The following is a 6,416-nucleotide window of genomic DNA, read 5'->3' on the forward strand; positions in this document are numbered from 1 at the left end:
CTGGCTCCCCAGCACCCCACATCTATGCTGGGTCTACCAGTCATACTCCTACCCCCAGCCTTACTCCTACCCCCATCTTTACTCCAGTATTGCTGAGGCTTGGTCATGGATACTAAGGACATCCTGGAGGCTCAGACACCTGTTTTCTGCTGGGGGGGGCGGTTCTTCTATATCCTCTACCCACTCCCTTTCCCCAAATCCCACATGTTCATTGACTATGTACAAGGGCACCTTCCCATATTGGACCACAGCTCCTCTTAGGGGACATCATCAACTAGCACCATCCTACACAGAATGGACACACAGCCATCTCTCTCCCTGCCACTCCGTCAGTCTCCTGAGATGCTAACTGAATCTGGGATGCCTGGGCCTTAATCAGGGGTTTATCCCTCTATACCAGTGGAGCAGCTAAGTTAGGGAAAGATTTTGAGAGAAAATCAGGGAGAGATTACTGGTATAGACAGCAGGCAGAAACCAAGCTGTTTTAAACTCTGCTACTGTCATTTTCTGGCGAGGACTGTCAGGACATAATGCCTAGAGTGAGAGCTCTTATGGAGTGCTTAACAATAGTTATGACTTTGTCTTGTACTGTACAATAGCTTAACTAGTTTGTCTTTTTCCTGATATTGTAGTGTAAAAACAGAGCTCCATGCACTACAATGTGACAGTGTGCCCATTATGGTGGATAACACAACTGTACTGCGCACTACGGAAGTAATAATACAGAAAGTAAAACAATGTTCTAAGAAATTTTGGCTCGGTTTTAATGCTGCTGAGTCTACATCTAACAACTTCAGGTCAAGGAACAGCAGCATAAAAACCTCAGCTTTGGCCGGCTAAGAACTTGCTGTATTCAACTGGACGTATAAGAGAATTTAAGTACCTTTATCTGCACTTTTTTTCAAAAAATACAGTATTTAAATTGATTTTAACTGTGTGTTGCAGGAATATTAACTGAACTGGAAGTTAGTCAGTGTTTGCTGAATTTTGTTATTTGCTAGTAATTACAGGTGTGGGGGTAGGCACATTCTTTGATTTCCTGTCCTTGCCTATTTAAGTGGTACAGTGTGAAATATTTTCTGCTTAAAAACCTCAGCTTTGGCCGGCTAAGAACTTGTTGTATTCAACTGGATGTATAAGAGAATTTAAGTACCTTTATCTGCACCTTTTTTTTAAAAAAAAATACAGTATATAAATTGATTTTAACTGTGTTGCAGGAATATTAACTGAACTGGAAGTTTTGACTGCAGTTTTTGTTTTGGTGTTAATCTTAGTGGCCTTGAAACTGCCTGCCCCTCTTGTAAATTTGTGTTTGAATACTCCCTCTGGGCCCATCTCATTTGCTTACTCAACTGAGTGCAGTGAGATCATATTCTGATTTCAGGCACTCCTACTGTGTACAAAGAGAGCATCTGGGAAACAGAAAAAAAAAAATTAAGCTTGTTTCCTGCCTTTCCTGTTAAGTGGTATAGACTATTTATAGGCTTCTGAGCCCCCAATCCCTTCTGTGTTGGAGGGAAACCTTCTAGCTTAGTTTTGTTTTTCTTATAACTAGCCAGTTTTCAAGTTTCAGCACTCAAATCTGTTTCTTTGATCTCAGCACTTGTTCAGAAAAAAATAAAAAAAATTCATCTGCTTTTACTGTACTTGTGTTTCTACCTACTTTATTTTACTTTTGCATCATCTTAAAAGTACTCAATTGTATTTATTACTGCTTGGTGTAACTCATTCTAAGCCTTTTGGTTTAAACACTTGGGCTTCAGACCAGTTCTTTTGCACTGAGAGGGTTTGTGGTCTGCACTGTAGTGGCAGAAAAGGTAGCTTACATCCTTCTAGGCTGGGAACTGCTGATTGAGGGCTCAGTGTCTGTTATTCTAAAAGTGTATTAATTCTGGTTTAAGCACTTGGGCTTTCAGGCCAGTTATTTTACATTAAGAGGGTTCGTGGTCTGCACTCTTGTGGGAGGAGAGGCTGGATTCTGCCCTTCTGAGCTGGGAATTTCTGGTTAAAGGCTTATAGTGCATGCATATCTGAACTGCTTCTTACTGAAGTTGGTGCGTCTTGTTTGCTGTGGCATAGACTGGATTCAGGCCTGCTGGATCTAGCTTTGTTTGTGTAACTTGAGCACTAATCCAGGCATTCTCTAAAGTATTCAATTGTATTTAGTACTGCTTGGTAGTAACTTGATTAAAGTGTAGCTATCATTCTAAGTCTTTTGGATTAAGCACTTGGGCTTCAGACCAGTTGTTTTACATTAGGAAGGTTTGTGGCATGCACTGTGGTGGCAGGACAGGTAGCTTTCATCCTTCTAAGTTGGGAACTGCTGATTGAGAGCCCAGTGTCTGTTATTCTTAAAGTGTATTAGTTCTGGTTTAGGCACTTGGGCTTCAGGCCAGTTATTTTACATTAAGAAGGTTCGTGGTCTGCACTCTTGTGGGAGAAGAGGCTGGACTCTGCCCTTCTGAGCTGGGAATTTCTGGTTAGAGGTTTATAGTGCCTGAATATTTGAACTGTATCTTACTGAAATGGGTACACCTTGTTTGCTGTAGCATAGACTAGATCCAGGCCTGCTGAATCTAGCTTTGTTTATATGCTTGTTGTTTGTTTGCTTGTTATTTCCCTGGAATGCTAATTCCACCTAATACACGGCTTCTCAGCGCTTCTGTGGATCACTAGTGATATCTGCATTGCTTACTGTACTTATTTCCTTGTTTCACTTGAAAGAAAGTTACTGTTTGTCGTTTTTGCATTTAAGTTACCTGTAACACATTGCACTTAAGTTACCTGGCACTTGCGCGCTAAAGCAATTATATAAGTCAGCACTAAAAATTAAAAGCACTATACCCTCACTCCCCACTGGCCCTTGTTTTCAATTATTAAGGAATTCCCAATATTATTCTAGCATGTCCAAAGGTCAGTTGTCAAGCTCCTCTCCGGTCTAGCTGGTGAATCTGGGAATCTTGAGGCAATGTTACAACTGCCTCATGTACACAGACAACCCTCTCCTCCTCCCAACAAATTCCAACACATGTAAGAGATGCAACCATATAGCCAAACTGGAGGCTAAGCTCTCTCAACTCAGTACTGGCATAACCAGTCAGGAGGAGGAGAAGGAAACCACACTCACTACAATTCCAGTCTCACATAGACCTACCACGACAGCAAACCAAACACATAATCACACAAAAACATACTCAGAGGCTCTAAATAAAGATCTGCCTAAGCAGCAGAGACCTCCAAAGCAGACACCCAAGCAACTGCTACCCCAAAACAAAACACGTGCAACACATATCTCACAAAGCCAGTGTGCCGAACAGTCACAGCCCTTAAGACTAAACAACACACCTGATACACTTGTAATAGGTGTCTCTATCGTCAGGCACACTGACGTCCCGCTCACCAGGCTGAACAAGGAGAGGGTCACGGTGAGCAGCCTGTCGGGCGCTAGGATCCGCCACATAACACAAGCCCTCAGGTCACTCCAAGGCAAGTACAAATATGACTCAGTCATTGTCCATGTTGGTGTGAATGATGAGACATACCTCCCTGGACTACATGAAAAGAGACATAAAGGAGCTCTCTGAGCATGTAGCCCAGGCCGGTATGACCCTGACCTTGAGTAGCATCTTACCCTCACCAAGAATGATGCCACAATATGAAGACAAGATGATCAATTTCAACAATTGGCTTAAGTACTGGTGTCATTCAAAGGGGATCCAATGCCTGTCAGCTTGGGATGATATGCTCGACAAGCCACGATGCTTCGCTAGGGATGGCTTGCACCTGTCACCCCTGGGCTTTCAGATATTGGCAAAGGCTCTTGCTACCCCCATAGTGCCTTTTTAGGCAAGGCTCAAAAGACAAACCCACCTCCATAGGTATCACAAGGGATAAGAAACTAAGAGTAATGCTACTCAATGCCAGAAGTCTAAACCTCAAGATGCATGCACTCGAAACTCTCCTTAGCATGGAGAACATCGATATCTGTGCAGTAACAGAAACCTGGTTCAGGGCTCCCGAGAGCACCCCAGCACTACCAGGTTATACCTCATACCATGCTTTTCAGCTCCAAAACTTGGACCGAACCACAAAAGGAGGGGGAGTATCGATATTCATCAAAGATACCCACACCTCCAGGTTGGTGGCAAAGCACAAAGCATCAGAGACTATCCATGTGCAACTAACAGTGGGTAAAACTGCCTTCCAGTTTATAGCCTGCTACAGACCACCCTCCCAAACCCAGGAACCCCACTCGGCCTTTCTGAGAACACTGGAAAATATGAAGGTCTCTCCAAACACCATTATATTGGGTGACTTCAACTACCCAAACATAGACTGGGAGCATTACTCTAGCTCCAACACCCTAGCCCAAAGGTTCCTAGAATTTATAAACTCAAATGCTATGGAACAACTTGTTACCACTCCCACAAGAGGGAAAACATACTGGACCTGATCATCACCAACATGGGGACTTTATGCTCCAGACCAGAAGTGTATCCCTCACTGGTAAGATCAGACCATAAACTAATCTCACTGGATATTCACATCCCGACCCCACCCCCTGCCCAGAAAACCACAGTGAAAAACTTCTCTAAAGCAAATTTCACACTCCTCAAAACCAAGGTGGAATCCTTCAAAGCCCCCGGGCCTGTGGAAAATACGGCCCAGACCACAGAATCCTTTATAAACGCATTCTATGAACACCTTCAGGAATGCATGGATCATGCAATCCCAAATAAAACCAAGACCCAATCCTCCAAAGGCAGACTGGACCCCAGCCATAAACAAACTATACAATAGAAGGAGGAAGCTTCTAACTGATAGAGCAAAATCCCAAAAAGGGAAGGCATCTCTGATCAGTATTAGCAAAAAACTATGGGCACTCATAAAATTGTCTAAGGCCAGCTTCGAGAGAAAAATTGCACAGGACACTAAGGATAATCACAAGGCTTTCTTTAGTTATTTTAGGAACCTGGGTGGTAATTCCCAGATATGCTCAGAATTAGTCCAAAATGACAAAAAATACACTGAACCCACAGACATTGCCAACATCCTAGCTGACAGGTTCAGCACAAACTCCCCCCCCCCCACCAAAAGGGCAAACATCTATCCCAGCAGAGTGCTGCCTCCCTGACATCTCAGATGCTCAGGTAAGAGCCGCCCTCTCCAAAGCAAAAAACTCAGCATCAATGGGACCAGATGGTGTCCCGGGCTGCATCCTACATGAACTCCAAGAAGAGCTAAACCCAAACATAAAACTACTGTTCAATCTCAGCCTTACTACAGGATATGTGCCCAAAGAGTGGTGTACAGCAACAGTGGTCCCTCTCCATAAAGGTGGTGCCTCAATGGATCCTGGAAACTATCACCCCATAAACCTGACTTGCTTGGTCTGCAAAGCTATGGAAAGGATCATCATGGACCTCATAAATAAAGATATTGGGGACCTACAGACACTGGATCCTACCCAGTTCGGCTTTGTTAAGGGCAGATCCTGCCTCTTAAACCTGGTTGATTTCTTTGAAACAGTCACCAAGGCCATTGACGAGGGGAAGGTGGTCCACACAGCCTACCTGGACCTTGCAAAAGCCTTCGATACAATACCCCACTCGGGCATTATAGATAAGCTCACCAGCTTAAATATAAACCCCTATGTCACTAGATGGATTGCAAACTGGCTCAAGGACAGAACCCACATGGTTAGAATTGCTGGAGCCATGTCAGACTCCAAACCAGTTACAAGTGGTGTCCCACAAGGCTCAGTCGTGGGACCTCTCTTGTTCGGTATATATTTCTCGGAGGTACAGGCCAACACGGAAGGACTGTGGCTGAACAAGTTCGCAGATGACTGCAAACTGGGCACCAAAATCGACTCTCCAGCCGACACAAGCATCCTCCAAAAGGGCCTTATAGAAACAGACAACTGGTGCCAGAGCCATGGCCTCAAGCTAAATGCCAAAAAGTGTATAGTCATCCCCTTTGGCAAAAACAAAGTGCCCACAAATTACCACATAGGTGGTAATCCATTAAGTACAGAAGAAGTAATTAGGGACCTGGGGACCCAAGTTGATAGCAATCTCTCATTTGACAACCACGTGGCCAAAGTGATTAGAAAAACATTTTATATAGACCACCTAATCATGAAGGGATTCACATCTAGATCAGGGGAGGTCATCGTGCCTCTTTACTCATCCTTCATCAGGCCCATAATTGAGTACAATGCCCCTTTTGGGATGTACCTTACCAGACACCTGCAGCAACTGGAAAGACCCCAAAAGTACCTCACCAAGAGGATCAAAGGGCTCAAACAGATGCCATATGCTGCCCGGTTAAAGAAACTCCAGCTCTACTCAGTGGCATACCGCCTGTTCAGAGGCGATCTGTGCCTGACGTCTAAAGCCATATCCAACCCGGAA

The sequence above is a fragment of the Protopterus annectens genome, chromosome 7.part0 (assembly GCF_019279795.1).
Source record: "Protopterus annectens isolate FY-2018-M chromosome 7.part0, PAN1.0, whole genome shotgun sequence".
Lineage (NCBI taxonomy): Eukaryota > Metazoa > Chordata > Ceratodontiformes > Protopteridae > Protopterus > Protopterus annectens.